Below are 23623 nucleotides of genomic sequence, written 5' to 3'. Positions count from 1 at the left end.
AAGTGTCAAGACCTGGATTTGACCCCGTCACTCATTTGTGCCAAAGCCAAATTTCCTTCTAAAGTTTTGAGGCTTTTCAATCTTAGAAACCACTCATGGGTCACAGTCTTATCAGCTGAAAATTCTTTTGTTTTTCAAGATTAGACAGATTAAGTTAACTGAGGTATTAAAAAGTTAATTTAAATTAAGTTGCTTAAGGTCTTGCACAGTACTTCATTATTCTCAGTGAGCTATAGGATTTTTCCAAACTGTTACCATTTTCTGACACCTGTGAAGTGCAGCGTTCCCTGTTTCTGCCATAAGGTTGTGATTAGTTCTAATAAACCTTCCAGCACAAGGGAGATATTAAGAGACCTTTATCCACTATAAAAATTTTGAAGACACTTAATCATGGTCTATGATTCATATTAATAGCATTTTAAAATTTCACTGAAAACTCCTTCTGTGTCTTTGAAAAAGATTTAGTTTTTTTTATTATTATTATTTTTATTTAATTTCTCTGAGGGATTTTCCTTATCAGGGCTTCAAAATCCAAAGTCAGTGCAAAGGACAGATACATTTTCTTAGACTTAACAAGTTAATAGTTAAAATAAACACAATATTGACAATCTGAGGAAAGATGAAAAATCCTCTATTTTGAACTCATTAAAAGACGTCTGGTTGGAAAAGAACTTACATTTGTGTACTTTGAGGTTGTCATTTTTTAAAAATAAGTGAAATGTTTTTAAATGACATGACTTTTGGTAGTAAGTAAGCAAATTTTAATTGATATTTTGGAAACAAAAATAGTTATTTTTTAACTTTTTTATTGTATAGTATAACATATACAAAGCAAAGAAATAAAGAAGCAATAGTTCTCAAAGCACTCTTCAACAAGGAGTTACAGGACAGATCTTAGAGTTTGTCATGGACTACCAAACGATCCTCTCATATTTTTTCTTCTAGCTGCTCCAGAATATAGGAGGCTACAGCACTTGAATATTTTTTTATAGTCACAATCAGCATTTTTCCTTCTTTTTTTTGTGAAAAATAACACCTATATAACAAAGCTATAAATTTCAAAACACAACACCACAATTAATTGTAGAACATATTTCAGAGTTTGGCATGGGTTACAATTCCGCAATTTTAGGTTTTTACTTATAGCTGCTCTAAAATACTGGAGACAAAAAGAGTTATCAGTTTAATGATTCAGCGTTCATATTCATTTGTTAAATCTTATCTTCTCTGTATAGCTCCACCATCAACTTGATCTTTCTATCCCTCTCTTTAGGGGTGTTTGGGCTATGGCAATTCTAAGTTTTTCAAATTGGAAGGGTCTGTCACTAAAATGGGGTAGGGAGATGGAACTACCTGATGTTCTGGAGAGGCTGGGCTAGGTTTCAGGACTTATCTGGACTAGGGACCCATGTGGAGGCCTTAGGTTTCTGGAAAATCACTCTAGTGCATGGAACCCTTTCAGAATCTTATATATTTCCCTAGGTTTTCTTTAGGGTTAGCTGGAATGGTCCTGGTTGGTGATTGGCAGGTTATGACAGGTAGCAAGGTCTAACTAAAGCTTGCGTAAGAACAACCTCCAGAGTAGCCTCTTGACTCTATTTGAACTCTCTCTGCCACTGATACTTTATTAATTATGCTTCTTTTCTCCATTTTGGTCAGGATGGAATTGTTGATCCCATGGTGCCATATCCAGATTCATCCCTGGGAGTCATCTCCCATGTTCCCAGGGAGATTTTCCCTGGATGACATGTCCCATGTAGTGGGGAGGGCAATGATTTCACTTGCAGAGTTGGGATTAGAGAGAGTGAGGCCAAATCTGAGCAACAAAAGAGGTCCTCCAGAAATAACTCTTAGGGCATACCTATAGGTAGGCTAAGGTTCTCCACTACCTACATAAGCTTCACAAGAGTTAGCCTCCCGATCAAGGGCATGGCCTATTGATTTGGGTATCCCTAAAGTTTGACACAGTATCAGGGGTTTAATAGTTCCATTTTCTTTCTCCCATCCCTCAGGGGACTTTGCCAATCCTTTTTGATTATTTGCTTAATATACTCTAGGATGTATCCAGACATTACAGTAATCTATATAGGATTAAAGGATCTCTTTCTTATTCTATGCTCCCTGTGTTTCAGTTGTTCAAATGAGCTCTATAGATAGGTTCAGTTAGATTATGGGCTCTAGAAAACTCCAGTTCCAGACCAAATAAATCTTTCTTCCTTTGGTCTCAAATAGTATGTCTGGTTCTAAAATATAGACACTGTCTTCCTTACCCCTATGTTCTGAATTACATTAACCCCAACTCGTTCAGCTTCATTCTTATCTCTAAATATCAGGTTATATATATAAACCAGCAGAAATAGTTATTTCAATAAAGAACACTATTAATGTTATGGTATAATTTTCAAAGAGATAAAATTGTAACTCTCAGGCAAATATTAAATGATCCTCTGTCAAAGATTCTATTTAACCCATTAGTGAGGGAACAAGTGAGATACTAGAATCTGTTCAAGGTGCATTTAAGAAGGTATGGTATTTATAGGCAGTTAAGCAAATAAGTATTAGGATAAGATTGCTAAATTAGATACAAAATGATTATTGCCTGACAGGCTTAGGGGTTACTATTCTGCCAGACAGAAAGCATTTCCATCGCTACTGGACAAAATCTACAAGGTAACACTTAAGTGACTTCACCAAGCCCAGGTTCTTTTCATTAAGAGTAAACAGGGAGATGTACCAACCCATACCTGAGACAAACCTCAGATGGCCTTTGCCTTCGTATGGTATTGAAAGGCTGTGCTACCCATCTTTTTGTTTTATTTCAAAGTTTTGGATAATTTTTTCTGGCAGTAAAATGGTTACATTCAAATGTGAAAATGCATTCACTTAACTCTTCAAAATTGATATTTTGTGTCTACTCGTCAACTAAACAGAGGGAAGACATATATCAGGAATTTTCCGTGCCTTCAAATAGTTTATAGAAGTGAAATGAACATGTATGTAAAGTATTATTATGAACATGGTAAAAGCAATATGACTGATTAATGGTATGACTTATGAGGAATTTTAGGATGTGATGATCAGGGGAATTCCTTAGAGAGATTACATGATTTACAACATATTGAAACAGGATGTGTGAAAAGCCAGGAATCAAGTAAAAAGAAAATGCACCTTCATCCCTCTTACTACATTACTTTGGTGTGTTTCCTTCTGTCTTCATTTCTAGATGGGCAGTTTCAGTATGAATCAGATACATACTTCTTCACTTGCATATACCTTAGCAATTTCTATCAATATGTTGGCTATTGAAGAAAATGGAGTCAGGGTGATCAATTTCATAATATGGTGTTCCATAAATCTTGGGTTGCAAGCTGCTTGCGTTGGAATTAGGAAGCAAGTTGCCCTATGACCAGCTTACTTTTCTTGTATCTCCAGTTCCTGCATACAATCTGACATGTGAAACACAGTCAATTGTTTACTAAATTGAACTGCAGGAGCTAGTATAATAGCAGATGGATGGTTGAAGGGTTAACACTTACCAAGCATGTACCAGTTAATAACCCAATGAGGAGAGGAATGCACAGATGTATCTAGCAAATACCAATGATGGAAGGGCAATGATTACTCAATTTAACAATGAAATCAGTTTCTAACATAAAGCAGAAGCAGTTTTTGATAAAGAATTCATTAAATATATTCTGACCTGTAAAACATAATTGATTGATAACATTCATTCTGAAATAACGTAGCTCTATATGTTAATAGCTTACCTATAAAAAGGAAACATCAGAAGAGTCATTCTATTATCTGATAAAACAGAGAAAAAATTAGAACCACTGTTGTTGTCTTGGTAAATGTTTGTGCTTTGTATTAAATGACCTGAATGCATTTTGTATAAAATGAAATTTTTACTCACTGTTTGAAACTAAAATGAAATTTTCATGCCGTTCATTTCTGAAAATAAGGTGAAAGGGAATATGATGATAGTTATAATTTACCTATTCTTTTTTTCTAAGACACTGAATAACCATCTTACATGAATTGTCATAACTGTCGTTTTGCTTAGAATAGATTAAGATTTTTTTCTATTTTTAGAAGCATTGAAGGAAAATCATTGTAAATATAATTATAAATGTGTTACTGTATTTAGTTAATAAATTAATCAATAATGGCCTATGCATATCCGGTATATTTATTGCAAGAGCGCTACCTTATATTATCAGAACCCCCAAATTCTGTGCTTTGGAGTTCTTTCCAATTTGTGTTTTGGAGTTCTTATGTTTGCAACTATTAAAACCTAGAAGGAAAGTCTACTAGTTTTGAGAAGAATTGAATTAATTATAAAGCTTGGTAATTATTACAGGACTTCTTAGAAAGTAGAGAAAATTATATTTGTAAGTAATTTATTTTTTTTAAATTGGCTCTAATTCCTCAAATGTTAATATTTTCAAATAGAGTGAGTTTAATATCAGACCCAGTGCGGGGCAGACTTTCTGGCTCATTCCCAAGAGATGGATAGCCACATACCAAGTAGCTATTCCAGAAGGCAGCAGCATATGCATGGAACATATCTGTATGACTCGTTCTTTGTAAATTGTATCCACTTTGGAGAAATAAGGGTTGCAACTGTGTATGAGATTTTCTATTATATAATGTGAGAACTACATTTAGAAATTTACATATAAATTATTCTCCATGCAGAATGTAATTTGATCGGTAGTCTATAATTTGCTCTAAATTACCCTTTTCTAGAAAGGGTAGTTACAGTAATATTAAGGAAATGAGGGATGCACAGCTTCTATGAAACACTACTCTTCCTTTGAATAAATGATGGTAGAGAGACCATGTCATGTTTGCCATCCCCACATCTACCCCCACCAACACCCCCAATAGTAGTTAGTGAAAAGTGTTTTAAATTTCCATTGGCACCTACTCTCATCCCCAAAGGGATGTGTAGAACTGCATGGCTCTTTTCGAATCAGAATTGAATAGTGATAACCTCTGCCTCACACACTATTGTTAAAGGAAGAAAATACTTATAATGTGAATGTTTGACTTAAAATCTACAAGATTTTGAATGATTTTTTAAATTTGTGTGGGCTCACATGTCAATCTAATTTATATTTAATAGACATTCTATAAAAATCCAGAAATAGCCAAACAACATATATCGCGACATATCCTAATCAAAAACTAAATAATTTCAGCACCACTGTTTACCCTGTTCATTCCTAAGTAACCCATTTCTTTTCTAAGCATGTAATATTTATTTAAGCCAGCCCACGGGGAAAAGAGCAAAACAGATAGTGTTTTCAAAGTGGAAACACTGAACTCTGCCAATGAACTTAATTCAATTAGTATCGACTGAGCAAAAACCAAGTTTGAGGTGCTGTGTTCATAAGATGCAGGAAATAAGAAATGAATAAGGCACAAGGAAAATAAGATTAATACTTGAATACCTTAAATGTGCAATAGGATGTAAGTACAATGAAAAGGAAGTTTTTCCTTGTTTACTTACTTGTTTTCTTATTGAGTGCCAGCTATGAGCCAGGCACTGTCCTGGCCTGAGAGGTTAGATTGGGAAATAGAGCATGAACCTGCCTTCATGAGACTCCCACAGTGCCTGTTCTTGACAGGAGCCTTAAGAGATTGGTGGAATCTCAACAGTGTAGGCAAAGAGAAGTCATTTTTGGCAGTGGAAAATCACAAGGACCACGACAAGGAAGTGTGAGGGGAGAAGAAATAAGAAGGAATCTTGGTGGCCTGAGTATAAGGTATGCATAGGAATCAGTGGGATATGAGCACAGAAGTCAGAGAAAGTCAAAACACCAGACTGAAAGAAAAGTAGGATTTATTGAAGAAGGTTTTGAGGAGAGAAACACTGCACCAGTGAAGATTAAATGTGTAGGATAAATTAGAGAGGTGGGGCCAGAGTTGGGAGATGCCCAATTAAGAGATCATTTTTATAGTCTCATTGAAAGGTAATAAAGAATATGAAACCATGGAATAGGTTTTGAAACATATGATTATTTGAGGGCTTCAAAATATATTTATTTTTATCTGAGAGGTAGAATTGCATCCCCACTAAACCTCCTCCTCTTCCATCTATATCCCCCTGACTCCCCACCAAAGACAAAAACACAACTAAAAAAAAGCAGCTCAAAGATGATAAGAGTTGTGAATATTAGCAGTGGTCTAATTCTCATTATCAGAAACAGAAAACATTGCCACGTTAAGCATGTTAAAGAAATCAAACAAAGAAAATTACAGGTTAATTTAATTTAAAAAGTGATGAGAAATACCAAAGGTGGTAGATCAAATTATAATTAGTTACAATAACAATTAATTTTAAAAAAAACTAAATCCTGGATGCTTTGATAAAAATATAGAATAATGACCAATAAAAGTGAAATGCTTCTTAAAAGTAATTAATCCAACTTTGTATGTGGATGTGAAAAAATAGTGGCCAAATAATGCCTAACACAAAGGTGCATATCCCTCAAGACATCAGCAATAATATAGGTATATAGTATTCACATATCATGAAATCGGCCCTTTTAAAGTATACAATTCAGTGGTTGTTTTTTTTTTTTAGTATATTCAGAAAGTTGTACAACCATCACCACAAACTAATTCCAAAATTTGTCATCACCCCCAAAAGTAACCCCATGCCTATTAGCAGTCATTCCTCATTCCCCACCCCCACCCCATCCCTCAGGTTTCTGGAAAACTAATCTACTTTCTGTATCTGTGGATTTGCTTATTGTGAACATTTCATATTAATGGAATCATGCAATCTCTGGCCTCTTGTGTCTAGCTTCTTTCACTTAGCATAATATTTTCAAGGTTCATCCATATTGTAAGGTGTATAAATGCTTCATTTGTGCCTGAACAACATTCCGTTGTTTGGATATAGATATTTAGATATTTAGATTGTTTCCACACTGGAGCTGTTATGAATAATGCCGCTATGAACAAGTTTTTGAGTGGACGTATGTTTTCAATTCTCTGCGTATATACCTAGGAGTGCAATTGTGGGTCATATGGTAACTCTTTGTTTTAACTTTTTGAGGACCTGCTGGATTAATTTCCAAAGCGACTGTCCCATCTTACATTCCCACTAGCAATGTGTGAGGGCTCCAGTCTCTCCACATCTTTGCTGATACTTGTCACTGTCCGTCTGATACGTGTATTTTGTCAGCAAACTTAGAAGCACACTAATGCTGTTTCATGCTGTGGCTTTTTCAGCTCTTAAGCCATGTTTCCCAGTTCAAAACCAGGAAGCACTTGAAATATTTCCCCTCTCTAATGTGAGTTTGGGTCAAACATGCAAAGGTAATATAGACTGTCATTATTCCAAACAAGTTTTGAATGTGAGTCTTTGTGTTGTCTTAAATAATGAAAACATGTCTCATGCAGCTAGGATGTCAGGCCCTGTCAGCCTACACAGCGGTGACCAATTTTGCTCTTCAATGTGTATGTCCCTGGAATCCTGCATAAGTAATTGCTATTAGAGTCCCATGCTAAACCGGTATTCTGACCTTGTTTTGTCATAGGTGGCCACACGACAAACTTTAGCAGCTTTCAGATTGGATAGCTAGGTAAACATTGCTTTTAGTTAAGATCCAGCAGGAAAGTAATAAGGCAGCAATTTCAGATGTCACAGAAGCCAAGAGCACATAGGGCGAGGTGCAATTTCTTTACACAGCTAAGGATATGAAGGACAGACATTCTTCATCTGCCGCTGTACTGAGGAAGGAACAAAAATGGTTTAGCATTGTTTAAAGCTCATAAACTACAACCATAAATCAGCAAATTAGCTAATGATTGCTTCTGGTTAGTGATACATGATGAAAAACAAATGAGGAAAGGTACTCAAGCATTGCACTTAGTAGCTACTGAAAAAATCAAAGTTCCATCTTCATAAAAAAAAAAAAAGAACTGCTTAAGGGATGTTTTATAAAGGGTTGTGCCCTGGTAGCAGAACAATTACTGCTTCAAATGAGTATGTTTTATAATAAATGCTGCCACATCAACTGTGCTTTTCAGTGCTAACTGTTGTAAATGATTCATACTGTTCCCAGGAAGATGCAATTGCAGCTCATTTGGGAAGATGCAGTCAATCCTTTCTTAGCAGAGCACATGGAAACAACTAGTATTTAATCCACAGTATGAAGACCAGGTCTGAGTCATAAGTGAGGACACAATCAATATTTATTAATGAGGCTACTAATAAAATCAGAGCGCAGTATTAATCTTTGTCAAACCAAGTTAATATTAGGAACCTTGTTTACTTTCTATTTTTACTCTCTGCTTTATTTTATTCTTCGTGAAAATTTTAAAGATTGAGTTCTTTTATGTAATAACTGTATTCAAGATATATTTACTGAATATTTTTCACATGCAAAGCATGGTAATAGGGGATGAGATAATGTGAAGACATGGAAACCTCCCATCGGACAGTTTACAGTCTAGTTGAACAGGTAAAACTATGTCTAGTGTATTTATTTGATTACCTGTTTTTGGAGCATTTAAGTAGAAGCAACAGAGAGTATGCTAGAAAGGAATGCTTAAATGGAGGCTAGGTGGCTCCAGTTATAGCTCATTAGATGATTGGTTGACCTTAGAAATAATGAAATTACCATTTCTTTTGATTAGTACTGGTAGAGTTCAAATGCTCTGAGATTATACAACTTCAAGCAGTTGTAAGGGCCTCTCTAAGGTTATAAATTCAGATTTCTTTGGAGAACTGAAAAGCTCAAAGTTAATTCCAGACTATAATAAAGGAGCATGAAACAGATGGCTCACCGCGAGCACTCACGGTGTCCTCTTGTTTGGGCTGCATATTGCCATTGCAATGTGAAGATCGTTCTTTGTCTGATCAGGGAATGAGAGATGAGATTTAGGAGTTAGCTCTTTTGCTCCTCCCACATAGAAGCAGGATAAGAATTTCATTTCTCCTTGGTTCAAACCTCTGAGTTTAGTGAGCTCAATCTGGATGCCAACGTCCAGGATTCTGCCTGGAGTGAACCAGAAGCCACCAGTTATTATCAGCAGTACCGAGTGCCATCACACATGAAGGTTTGAATGAGAAAGGTAATGGCTCCTCTGCCTCTGTGTGCATCCATCGTTGTTTTCGTCTCTAACAGTGCCCAGGACTTCTAAGAGTAAACCTGCATAGATGAAGCGAGTTAGATAGTCGTATTTATCTATGCCCTAGTAGTAAATGAAGACAAATATTATTACAGGTAACAAAAAAAAACTGGATAGATTATTTCCCTGAAAACTTGCTTTACTGTTAATGCACAAACTATATTTGGATATTTTCATGCTAAAATAGGGGAACAGCAAAAGTAGAAGCCATTAGTCATGAACTTCTATACTTTTTTCTCCTCCACATTTCTTTATCATCCATCCATCCTTAGTTCCTTCATTCAATATCCATATGAAAATATCTCTCCTCCCTTCAATAAGCTTTTCTATTTTCTTTCTAATCTAACTTGATCTTGTCCAAACATTATATTCTTAACCTTTCACCAACTCTCCGTAACTTATTTTAACATATCAGGTTTTCTTCTTTCTCTTAACTTTTTTCCTCTTTATTGACTTCTCATTATATAATGTATTATATATATATAATATGTATGCACATATATATCTTTAAGAACAGTTCCATATCAACACTGAACCCAGATTACCTTTCATTTATCCCTATGGAAAATTCACATGGAGGTAGAAAAATTTGATCAAATTGTCAAATTAGTGTGCCTTCTTTGTTCGTTTTCCAAATTGTTCTCCTCCCCTTTGCTTAGCTCTAAATAAAAGTTTACTGTCTACAGGTTCTATTCCACACTCATGCCTATACCAGAAGAGCATCTTTTTGTCACTGTGTAGGCTTAATGGAATTTTTCAATTATGTATTTTTCCTCTTTGGTGAGGTGAGGGGGCATCTGCATCCTCCCACTTTTATAGCTGTTCAGACTTTTCACCTCCATTTCTGGTTTGGATAGTGGACAGCTGTTAAAGGTTCCTGAGCTGCTGATTGGGAGTTCTTCTCGGAAGTTGGTCACACTGGGTATTCTTGTATATAAGGCAATGGTCTGCTGAAAGCTTTTTTAAATTGGACATTCTACTAAACAAAAAGACAAAAGGTGACTGATCACAAAGTCAATTTCCACGTGGTCTCTGGTGCTATTAAAAAATGGCAGGCAGTTCTTTGACACTTGTAGTCTCTGATTCAGGTGCTACACTGCCATTGCTGTCACTTCACCTCTCCTGTGGGGGAGGGGAAAGTGGGCAGGGATGTTCATTCTGAAGGTAAACGTGATTGTTTCTGTCTTACACTAAAACGGGCTGCATTTTTGCTTCATAGTCGTGAATCTTTTGCCTTTGAGTTTTTATTTCATTGTGATCCTTTCCTCCACCAAAACAACAGTTGACTTGTCTCTAGCTGTTGGTACTGAAGGGATGGATGTATCTAGAGTTAAAAAATAATTGTTGAAAATATGTAGAAAAGCATGTGGGATCTGCCTTAAAATGTTATCCCACAGATTCCCTATTATTCTAGTAGTTACTAAAATGTAGAACAATAAAGAACTTTGACTTTTTAGGTGGCACTTAAGTAGTAATGATAGAATGACACTTCTTCTGATTTGTGAATTATTATTTTCCACTTGGTGTTTAGATGTTACAATAATATTAGCCTCAGATCATATAAAGTTAAACCCAGAGAAGTACTCTACCCCTAAGGTTTCCTTAGTATACCTTCTTTGGCATTTAAGATCTTTTTAGGATCACTTACCTGCCCAATCCAGAAGGATTGTGTTATGAGTGAATGAACTCTGCTACAACTGCTCAGGAGATAAATTCTTATATTTCATATAATTTTCTAAACTATAAATATTTAAAGAAAAGTGTAGAATTATATTTGTATAATGTGCTATAAGATTTTTAAGTTTTGTCAGCACCAACCAATTAAAGTCTAAATGCTTCGGTCTCCTAAATGTAATAAAGTAATTCTGGGTTGTTTAACCTTCATTGTTATTAATCTATGATGTGTATGTGTACATGTGTGTATATTCCATCTGGAATTTCTGTCTAATAGGTATAACACTAAATATAGCCATGGCATCATTACTTTTAGCCAGTTGACACTTCACCCTTACTAAATAATTGAAGAGAGATTATAGACATCCATTTTATTTCTCTAGTTAGTTATAGCCCTAATGTCTGAATACAAATTAAATTCATCTGTTGCAAAGAAGACAAGGCAGTCAAAGAATTTTCTATGCTGCAGGCACATTTGTCTTATTTATTGGAAGCATTAAAAATGTGTCCCACCTAATTTTATCTGAGTAGATAGATAATAAAACATGAAAAATTCTATAAAGTATAAAAAAAAGCAGTTGCTTGATCTTCCTGTCATCTTGCCAGCTTTTCATATACATCCAATGATGCATACTTTTCAAATGGAAAAAAGATATATGAAACTTGCCTTGCATGGAGTCTGTGCATAAGGAAAATCTGGGAATGTGTCTGTAATACATAACCTATCTGTCCTGCACTGGCAGAGAAGATAACCATGCAGAGAAAAAAGGTTCCAGAGTTGATTGAACAGCCACTTGTGTTAAACAAAATGGTGGCAAAGGTGAGGCAATGCTGGTTAATATTATTAGCCAAGCATTTCTGATCCATGTGGTATAGAAAGTGGAAGGAAAATTAGATCAAGGATTAGAAAACATTGTCATTCTACCTCTGCCTCTCCTGATTCAGGTGACCTTGTGTGTAGCACTCAATCATTTTTGAACCTCAAATTTATCACTTTAAATCTAAGGAGAACAGTTTGACATAGATGGTTTATTAAGTTGCTCACAATGTTTTTCATCCTGTGAAACATCCCCAAGTTTCAAAATAAACAACAAATCCTCCAGATGTGCATAAGCTGAGGAAATAAATGATAGATTTGCAAAACTGATTAAATTTGTCAGTCTACATTATATTCTTAATTTTCTTATTGCCTTAACTATTCCTGTTAAAATTCTCCTTAGAAGTGTTTCATATATCAGGGAAGAGGACTGATGCAGTGCATTTACGTATATTATTTCTGAGTCTAGAAATTATGTCATTGGAAGACCGTTTTATTCTAGGGGAGAAAACTAAATCCCTGAAGGAATTTAAGAAAGCATCATGTACATTCTTTATTGAAATAATAATAATTCCTTATCTTCCTATGGTAGCCTGTACTGTTGAAAGCAGTTTCCTATCCATTATCTCAGTAGATCCTGACAATGGTATTGTGAGATGTCTCAAGCTGATAGCAATATCCCTGTGCTATGGAAGTGAGGAATGAAACACTGTGATTCATGAGCTGGGTCTAAGCATCATGTTAATGCACCTATCGAGTTAAAGAGTCCTAACAATTATTCCAATATTCTTTATCCCTCATGGTCATTGCAGTTAAAGCAGTTCAATAAGAAATATTTAATGTAGAATTACTGCATAGGCATGAGGAGAGTGTTCTTAAGGAACCTTCTGTTACCCCCCAGAAGTTGTCATCTTTATCTGCATGAAGTTAAAATATCAACAGCAACTTTGGCTGCATATCCACAGACTTAAATACTCCAAAATTCTAAGAACAAACCCCAAGCTTTTCTCACTTTCCTAAGCAAATTGGCAAACTTAAAAATCTTATGAGAGTAAAACCTATGATAAGGGAAGGTGCCATTAATGCAGAAAGAATTCCAGTTACAGATCCTGACAAAAGCACTTTGCATCCTTTTGCTTTCCTTATTGTGAGCATTGAATATTTGAAAGAAAGAAAGAAAGGAAGATAGAAAGTAGGAAACAGAGTGACAGATGGAGAAGGATGGACAGATAGAAGGAAGGAGGGAAAAAAAGGAGAGAGGAAGAAAAGGAGGAAGGAAGATCAGATTGACAGAAGGTACATTAAAATGAATTATGTAATACGTAAATTTTATATAAACAAATAATTTTTACTTCTTATTTTAAAAATGTGAATGAGCAAATTTTTAATAAGCCTTGTGATAGAAAATCTGACCCAAAGTTAAAAGTAATCATAGAAGAGAACTGATTTTTTTCCTACTTAATTGTCTTTTTACAAAAGAAAAAAGATACCTATGCATTGATTTCGTCCAATTTATACAATGTGCCCTTCTTAATGAGAAGAATTTAGTGGTGAATCCTGCAACCAAGTCTCTACCTTGCCATTCTCATCTCAAAATGAGGTGTCTCATGTTGGCACAGAGACACCTTGGCATTTGCTTCTAGAGGAACACACATTTAAAAAATGCAAATAAAATAGATGCCCTTAAACCAAAGGAATTAGCTTTGGGTAGTATTCTTTACTCAAATTAGGATGAAGAAAATTAAACCAGAATCAGAGGTACCAAAGGTGAACAAATTCATCCTCTCTGCTGTTAATTAGTTTTATGACGCTAAGAGATTACATTTACATGTTCACTTCATTATGTAGTTTCCTTGTATGTTATATTCATATGCTGATTAAACACAAATTTATTTTGTTTTTAAATAATAACACTGAGTGAGGAAAAAATCTTTTGTCTTTGAACTCTAAAAATTAGGAGAATACGTTTGGGCATTCAAAATAGTTCATTTGATTTGATTAATTCTGCCTTAAGAGTATTACTTTTTTTTTCAAACTATTAAGGTTTAATAATATGTATAGTGATACTATGTATGGTTATAAATAAGAGCAAAACAGAAAACTGCTGAGGTTAATGGAAAAATGGGTGACAGCTATGTTTGCATGAAAAATGAAAGTAAACTGATTTGGCATTTAGAAAAATCTAACTACAGTTAGAAATCAAATAATCAGTATTTAGCAGAAGTTTGCCCATTACTATCTTACATCTGTGTCTTTAGCTTCACTTTTGTTGTGTAGAAAAACTTGTGACAAAGTCATTTGAGAAAGGTTAAAAAGAAGACTAGAGGAGAAGAGGGTAGAAGAGAGAAAGGGAAAATACTTTTTAATTTTAAAGAAACTTAGAGGAATAGTATGCCCACGAATATTATGTTCTATCAATAGGTTTTCTTAAAGAGTACCAGAAATATATTTGCTGGAGAGAAAGTGGGCTAAGTTCAGTGTAACTATACTATTTTTCATACCAAAATGTCTGGAATTGCACTTGCCCTTGGAAGAAATTCTCAAGTCATTAAAGCCTGTCTTGCCCAACTACCTTGAATGATGAATGATGGAGAGAACTATATGCAGGGGTTTCATTTAATTTGTATCTGGTAGAAATGTTATAGCTCATGACCAAACGTCTTTCAAATAAACACCGTGTTGATTGATGTGATACATCATAAGACAGAAGGGTTTTTGAATTAGGAATATATGATAGAAGCCGAACATATGGTATTATAAAAGAAAAGAAACTCTTTCAGAATGTGGGAATGAAATAGCATTTTCAAAGCTATTTCAAAAATATTACATTTTGGAGATGTTAGCAATTGCCTGGCCTAGAATTTAATCAACAGCAAGAGCTTTGAAAAGACTCCAGGACAAAGAATGTAGGTAATGTGGAAAATGTCACTCAGGCCAGAAAGCATTGCTAACAAATTGTCAGGACTCTGTGTGACGGGTATCATTCACACCAGTGTCAATAATGGCTTCACAAGCTGTAATTTCGTAGATATATTGAGATTGCTAATGTAAACAGCCTGCCCATTTTGTCTTTTAAGCATGTGTCTGGTAAATCCACTGAAGCATTAAAAAAAGAGATGGTGTTTTTATTGGAAAATTGTGACAGAAAGAAATTGTCAAATTGAGACCAGTGCTTATAAAGGAAGACTACCATATCTTGTACAAGATATCTATAAACTAAGATTTTTTTTGGAAAATTTGATTTCTTCAGTTTAAGTGTTTATTAAGGAAAAAATGTGGAACCAAAATCTAATTTTTGAAGCTTTTAGGAATTATAATTTTTGCTGTAGACACAAAAGCAAAGCGTCAGGATTCATTGGAATAAGTCCATCTACGTACAAAAGGCTTTGACCTTCCCTCCCACCAGCCGTTAATGTTCTAAATATGCCAAGTCTTCAGCAGCTGAATCATTCCTTGGTTCCAACTATTTTATCTTTCTCTATCAGATCATGCTTAAGGAGTTATCCATCTGCTGCCCTTGATCCCTAACAAATTGCCAGTTGCCGACCAGAGTACTTTACAGTTGAAAATGGGCTCTTACAAACACTATCTCCTTTGCCCTCCCAGCCCTATTTGAGTTATGAATTCTAATCATCTAATTTGAGGAAAGCATGACCAGGGATTTTCCAAGGCAGAACTGGCAGCTGAATTCAGACTTTCTGACATCGGGGCACAGCCTTTATTCGTTTTATCGTGATGTTAGCACCTTTGAAGCTCTTTGGTGCTTTTGAGAGACACATAGAAGGCAAGAGGAAAGAAATTTGGAGATAAGAAGGTATGGGGTCACACTTCAAGCTATCATTAAGTGGCCTTATTTCTATAAGCACCCCTGAATGAAATTCAAATATCTATTGATTTTGCATTTAGAAGTCATTTTCCTATTAGTTTATACATAACTTCTTTTAGTGACTTGTTATCCCCAATTATACTTATAGTTGCAAGTTTTATGGTTAAAATTGCCCTTGGAAATTGTTATGGCAAGTTATTATGTAATAAAGTTATTAAATTATATATCTAATGTTGGTATTTTTAATAAAACAATTTGTGTTTGCTGGTAAGAACTTTTTTATTAAAATATTATCACTAAACGATTGGAGATATTTGAGAAATTATAGATAAATCTATTGATCACATCGTACACATTTAGTGTACACTATATATTCCTCTTATGCATAAAAATGCAGTAAACTCCCAACATTTAAGGGATTATTTTACAAATGTTATATATTAGCTAGTTGCTTGGAAATAAATTTTTTTCAGGAAAATAACACTATAAATATTGACTAAGATCTCAGGATACTCTCCTAAAGTACATGTCATAGTATAGTTAAAGGAAACACAGAATTAATATGAGTTTTCGGTAGAAAACTATAAAATTTTATTAATTAAAACTGAGTGTGACATTTAAAACCCTAATGCCGGGCGGGCCACGGTGGCTCAGCGGGTAAGAATGCTTGCCTGCCATGCCCGAGGACCCGGGTTCGATTTCCAGTGCCTGCCCATGTAAAAAAAAAAAAAAAAAAAAAAAAAAAAACCTTAATGCCAAGAATGCAATGTTCACACATATATGCACATACTTTCATCCTGGTTACCTTCAAGAAATATGCAACTGGTAATACATTCATGGTAAATAAATGTGAAACTTTTTTTACCTTTTGTGATTTTTAGTCTATAATGTAAATAAGATTTAATAATAAAACCATCATCTGATAATCTTCCCTACTTAAAACTGTGAAAAAAATATTACTAGTATCCTTTAAGGTAAGAAAGAGTTCCTTTATTATGGAAACTACTGAATATTTCTTACAAAGGCTTAAAGAATCCTAATGCTAATAATAGAGATACACCAACATTAAAAAGAGGAAAATTTTCGGCGGGCCGCGGTGGCTCAGCGGGCAAAGTGCTTGCCTGCTATGCCGGAGGACCTCGGTTCGAGTCCCGGCCCCAGCCCATGTAACAAAAACGGAGAAACAGAATACAATAAAACAAGAAAATGTTTAAAAATGTTTCCCTTTCTTCCTTCCTTCCTTCCTTCTATCCTTCCTTCCTTCTCTCTGTCTTTCCTTTAAAAAAAAAAAAAAAGAGGAAAATTTGCTGAGCCTCTGACCTATAATTGTGTTCAAATAAAAAATTTTAAATATATTACGAAAAGTATACCTCTTCTAACAACAGTTTTTTCCCAGTTCTCAGATGAATATTTTCCTGAAATCTCTTCAAAAAAAGATACATCTTAGAGTAAAGAATTTGGTTCAGAGCATTTTTCCCTTCCCTAATGGTGTATAAATGATGATTTGCCTTATAATATCTTAAATTTGATGAAATGAAGTATTATCAAATGGCAGATTTCCCACATCACTAATATAGTTTCTGTGTTATTATCATGATTAATTACAACCCTTTGAGTGAACTCAAGCATGCATTTCAACATCCACTTCACTTTTTGGCTCAATGGTACATCAGCAACCTAGTTTGAACTAGTGACCTGGCGGTGACATTAGACCTACAAATGAGAAGTCAGAGATAGACATGGCAAGTAGAAGCAGACAGACTAATGAGAAATGGTGTGACTGCCAGTCTGTTTGTCAAGGGGAAGAGAGAAGAAAGGGAACTCACAGCTTAAAAAGAACAAACAAACCAGTATCTGTATCTGTATAAGTAATGCAGAATTCAAGAATAAATAGACTTCAACTTTTATCTCTCTCACCTCTTTAAGAAAAGTTGCAGATAGGCTGCCAAAATTTTCTTCTGCTCGCCAATTATTCTTTCCAGTTTCCTCCCATAAACAGTGAGATGGGAAGAGGGTAAGTTTGGAGCAAACTTAGACAGGCGTTACAGAACACTCCTCACAACACTGCAGAATTTCCTCAGCATATCATTCCCTAACTTCCCTCGAGACTTGTCATAAACAGGGAAAGACAACAAAACAAAATCTGAATAGGCTGAGTGAGTCTGCATTTCTCTTTCCCAATAAATGGCTGTACCCACAGTAATATTTCTACCTTTTTGTATTATCTGCTTCAAAATTTAATTAATAGTGGATGTGGGGATGGTGGTTTCACATTTTAAATATTCCATATTACGTTTCCTTTAGAGTTCTCAGGATTTTATCTGTGTGCAGCATGAGCTGGTCTATTATTTTTTTCTACACATTTCAGAACAGATTCAGATTGATAAACAACTTGAGTAACAATTGTAAGGAATTCCCTTATAATTATCCTGGGACATTCGAGATAAGTTCTCTCTAGGTCCCAGACTGTTGGTCCAATCTTCCCCTGCCCATTTTCACTTGCTGAAGACTGAATATTATGTATGATCCCATTTCAAAATTGATGCATTGCTGTTGGCACTTATGAAAAGGTGCAAATACAATCTCAATTACATACACACATACCAATACTGTATCCGTATTATATTAGCAGATAGTACCAAATTAATGTGATTAAAAAGTAGCCCGATAGACCTCTCTGGAGTTGAACACTAAATAATAACTTTTCAACAATAATTTTCCTTGCATTTAGTTTCCAAGATGTTATTAATTCCATTCAGTTGTAAAGTCACGAACCTAAAAGCTTTCAACACTTATGACCTATTTATTTTGCAGAGATCTGTGGAGTCTCACCTATGTGCCAGGTGCACAATGATATGCAAAAGTAAATGAAAATACACAAAGACAAACAACAGATAACAAAAATATACAAAAATAAATAAAAGAACTGCCATCAAGCATCTCATAGGATGAGGTGCTCAATGTGATAAATATTGTACGTGAGGCATATCAAAAGGAAATGCAAAAGGCAGAGTAGAATGGGGCAATTTTACTGAAATGTGGAAATGTTTTTCACTCAGCTGCCTGGGTGAAATACGTAACAAGGTACACAGAGGAGAAAAATTTTGCACTAGGTCTTGAAGAATGAGTAGTGACACTCATTATAAATTTTTATATGTTATCAAATCAAGAATGCAAAAATAAAATTGTTCAAAAAATAAAGAATAATTAAAACAAAAACCAACCCCCTAACCCAGCCTGAATCCCCTTTGTAGTGTGAGCCTATCAAGCCTTCATATCTTAACCCTGAAGTCACCTCCTAAGAGAAACCTTCTTTGACACCCAAATCTAAATTTAACCCCTTTTTTAATCTCTGTTGAGACCCACTGCACCTTTCGTTTAGAGTCTTTGTCATAATTTTTAATTACATACTCCTCGTGTGCTTACTTGTACACTGTGTCCTCACTAAACTATTGAGCTAACATACTGGATCAGATTGTAAGATCAGATCCTTGGATCAGAGATTTTTCTCAGTATGAAACTTTACTAAGAATTTCAAGGTTATCAGTGAACTAAAGGCTCAGGCAAATTGCAGAATGATCTGGGGCATGAAAGGCAGTTTCCAGTTCCTTCTTTCTTCCATCAGACAGGCATGCCAGGCCCAGAATAATCAATGAGGTCTCCAGGTGAGGTCAGCAGGGTTATGCCATAGAATAAAGATCATTTAAATTATAAAGCATCTTCATTTTTTTAATATTCAGGGTTATCCAAGTTAGGTGATACTCTCCAGGCAACCATGCTTCATAAATCCATAGATTTTGAATTTATTGACTATAAGGAAACCTTTAGCCTGGACACCTTTTCAAGAGATAAGATCCTTTCCCACTGGAAAGTATCTTGTGTCCGCTTCCCCAGAGGTTTTGTAGACAGAGAGTAAACTTCATATTCTGTCTTCTTTTCATTCCCCAGAGGGCAACCCACCACCACCCCCAACACATACACACCAAAGAAATGAAGGGACTGCAGGCCATTGCTTTAATACCATACCCTCTCCAAATGTAAACATGATGAGGACAGGGACTTTGTACATCGTATTGACTAGTCTATCCAGTGCTTTGCCATTGGCTAGCACAGAGTTATAGAAAGAATGAGTAAATTAATGATGCTGATTAACTGCTTGGTAGAACTGTAACATATTTATTTGTTCTAACTATGTTTTCCTGAAACCCCAAGAAATATACTCTCTGTCCAGTACCTGGCAATTGAATTCATCATTGAACTGTGTCCTATATTTTCTAATGAACTAAACAATTGGTGTGATTTTATGTAGTCCCAACTATTTCCTTGCTGAAATTGCATTTTGGTAGATTTAGGGTAATTGAAGAAGATAATGCAGGCTTTGCTGCCTTCTAGCTGGCAGCCCAATTTGTCAATTTTTCTATATAATGATATTATGGGTTTACTTTTATTATTAACTTGGGTTCTGTGACTCTCTCCAGAAAAATTACAAAAGTAAACAGCATCCAGAAAACTTACAGAATTTTATGCAAAAATGTATTTCCAAGGCAGATAGCTAGTAAAGTGAATTTTCCTATTATTTTGAAAATTCAACATTGATATCTTTAAAGTCCAGAAAGGCCGAATTTATAACCAAGTAATGAATACTTCTGTATGAGCAAGGGTGCCAGCATTAAACAGATGGTTCACTTGCAGGTAATTGAAAATTGCACAATGAGGGGAACATTAGGAATGTGGAAGCAGCAGGGACTAGTAACAGTAGGAAGCCTTTACAACCCTACTTTGCAGGGGAAAGTAGGAGGCACTGTTATGGGATCTGTGGACATAGTAGCAGTGGGAGAAGGGCTGTCCTTCGGGTGCCACTGCCAAACCTTGGTCCAGCAGAAGATATCAGGGATGGCACTGGGGGATAAAATATCCACACTCTTTCTCTTCCTGCCCTCTGATTTCTTGCCAGTACCTCCCTGCCCCCTTCCCATCCCCAGCGAAAGCCAGGTGGAAGGGACCCTAGAGGTGCTGCAGTCCCAGACGTCAGGTTTCTGGGGCACAGAGCAGGGTGAATGAGGCACACAGAAGCTAACCATCAGAAAACTCCTAAAAATTCTACAATTCTTAGAGACTAAGAACCAATGTCAAAAAATTAGTTAGGAGAAAAAAGTACTTTGATCATTTGCAAACCAGAAATAATCTTACATCTTTTGTCAGTTTAAAAGATGTCCTATTTTCTATTTTTTGAAAGCAAAAGAAATCTTTCAATTCATAGCATTCTCATTCAGAGCTGTTCTTAATAAGTTATTTAGCAGTCAATTTTATAATATATGCCAGTTCCACCCCTAAAAGCTTTGTACAAATATTGTCGTATTGAATTTAATTCTCATACAGTGTTCTAGAGTAGATTCTATTCTCATCACCCCATTGAACACATGAGGAATCCAAGACCCACAGAAGAGAAACAACTTGACCTAGTTCACAGACAATAAGTAGGCAGTCGGGTCACCATCTGAAGCCAGTGCTTGGACTCCAATGTCTGTGCCTGACCACTCCAAGAGGCCACCTCTTTTTGGGGAGGCCTTATTGCATAACCATAATTACAAGCACCAATAAATTTTTAAACTGATGTCATGTCAGCAGATCAGAGATAGTGCTTTCCTTTTTGCATGAAATTTCACATCTCTCTTAACTGAGTTAACTTACTCATAAAACCTTTAGAGAAGATGCACTTTCTCCTTGAAATCAAACCTACTACAAAAGCCATTCAAGATGATATTGGTGTAAGTCTACACAGGTTGGGATGCTATTTGTCAGAACTATAGATTTTGAGTGCATTAGAGAATTAAGTGTGATTAGATGTTGCAAAATTATGGCAGTATCTTTGTCATCAAATCCAGCATGTATCCATCAGTCCCAAAGATTCAGAATGTATTTCTTCCCATGGAAACACTATTTTAAATTAACCCTTCATTTTACTTTCACAGTGAAGAAGAATATGCACGTTGTCAGGTGAGAATACTTTGACAAATACAGTTTTTAAAGGCTGGAATGACATTTTATAAAAATACCCTTTTAGCAAATGAATTCAGTTTTCAGAATATATTTTATCTTTTTCACCTACTTTGATCTAATGAAATAATTTATACCTTAATTTCAACTAAAATAAAATGAATATTAACATGAATATTGAATTAAATTTGTAATAAAAAGATGACTCAATGAAATTTTTTCAGATAAGAACCATGAAATTACAGATTTTAAAAACCCCAGCACAGTAAATCTGCCCGGTTTTAATAATGTTGAGTATTTGATAAAGCAGACAATCATCCATTTGAATAAATGACTATGATTAATGCACTACTCTCATTTGAGAAATATGTAATAAATTTGGTTTTAGGAAGTTTAGATTTCCAGTAAATGTCTAACAGTCATACAGATGCAGGAATTTGCAACCTGTCAAACAACCAAATTCAGGCCTCATCATAGACCATCTAAAACAGAAAAAACTGATTTAATGCCTTATTGTTGAAACTGAAATAAGACCTTCCTAGTTACACATGTTGTATGGAATTCTCAAGGTACCTTATTTTTATTTTCATTACGTATTTGAAAAATGGGAGTTCTGAAATGCATGTCTTCAAGTGCCTAGATTCTAGTACAAAATTGACTCTTTCTGGGGTGTGAGGGTAGTTCAGTGGTAGACATCTTGCCTGCCAGGTAGGAGACCAGGGTTCAATTCCTGGCTGTGAACTTCCCATCAACCCCCCCAAACAAAGGACTCTTGTGCTTTCAGTAGATGTTGATTATGAATAAAAATAGGAGAATATGCTTTACATAATTCAGAACTTTGTCTGCCATAAACACTTTAAATACTCTGAAATTTTAAAGTCATGCATTTCTTTGAATTATTAAAAGAAGGGGAAAAAACTGTCTTCTGGGGAAATTTCTGCTTTTTCATATCATCAAATTAAGAAAGGATAGTAAACATAGTAAATATTTCTACGTGATTTAACTTGGATTATACATCTTGCATTTTCGAAAATGTTATTTCAGGCACTAATTCTTCATTAGGACACCCATATATAAGTTTTACTGGACCTCTGTTTCTCGGTTTTAATTCTGTAATCTCCATATTTTGTAATAGCTACAGATTGTTGAAAACTGTAAATTTGAGCAACATTTACATCCAAAACAAAGTCATCTTAAACACACATAAACACGCAGGAGACAAACTGTATACGTTACTGACTCTTCATCCATACCTCCCAATAGTCAAGAAAAGAAATAATGGAAAACTATCTGAAAGCAGTTACCCCATTGATGAACAGAATCATAAAACTAAACTGGTTTGCTTATAACGTGCATTGCATTTTGAGAGAAATAACCCATGTTAGGACAACATTCTGAAAGGGATATTTCATTTCTGAGTTTGCTCATTTGGGACCCTGTCCCTGTCAAATAAGTTCTACACAGTCTCTGTATCTAGAGAAGTCTTCTTTTAGTGACAACTTTCTGAAGAATAACAATGATTTGTTGCAAAAGACCTAATGTGCATGTTTTATAACAGGAAAATATATTTTTAAAATTTTAGCTTAATATAAAACAATTACACTCAATTCCTGTAAAGGATTCCAATATAAACTCCTCCCTAGAAAGCTGGGGGAAACATAGTGGGGGACTAGAGAACTATGTGGTGTATGTCTTGCCAATCCTGTCTGCTTGACTGTGGCAGACATGGCTATTCCATTCTCATGGCACTTTGCTGCTGACACTAGTCGTAGGCTTAGGATCTGCTTCAGCTCAGTCCTTTCAGCAACCGATACCTATCAGAATTACCATATCATTCATCTATTCAGTATATATATATATATATATATGTTCACCTAGACATTCTGTCAGTCACTGGAGATGTGACAATGAAATAAAAAAGGAATGGTGCCTTTTCAGCTGATGAACTGGTAGAGCAGATAGCTAGTTATAGACTTTCAAGCCCTGAAATAGAAATAATTTGGTTTACTATGGGTACAGAGATAAGAGATAACTGATCTCTGGTAGAGAAGATGGAAAAGTGACAATATTGTAAGTAGGAATAAAAGCCCTTGTAAGTCTGAATCATTAAAATCTGAGAGGGAGGTGGCTCATCTACAAGACTGCATTGCTGAACTTGT

General features: G+C 35.2%; 1 protein-coding gene and 1 pseudogene across 4 annotated transcripts in view; both read left to right on the top strand.

Moving 5' to 3' along the window:
* The window catches only part of KHDRBS2 (KH RNA binding domain containing, signal transduction associated 2), a 616081-nt gene that overhangs the window by 442303 nt on the left and 150155 nt on the right, over positions 1-23623 (top strand). The window lies entirely within an intron of this gene.
* The window catches only part of LOC143682306 (coiled-coil domain-containing protein 25-like), a 46290-nt pseudogene continuing 42844 nt past the window's right edge, over positions 20178-23623 (top strand).

The sequence above is a fragment of the Tamandua tetradactyla genome, chromosome 5 (genome assembly GCF_023851605.1).
Source record: "Tamandua tetradactyla isolate mTamTet1 chromosome 5, mTamTet1.pri, whole genome shotgun sequence".
NCBI lineage: Eukaryota > Metazoa > Chordata > Mammalia > Pilosa > Myrmecophagidae > Tamandua > Tamandua tetradactyla.
Note: the sequence above shows the minus strand (reverse complement) of the source record. Positions and strands in the feature narration are given on the sequence as shown.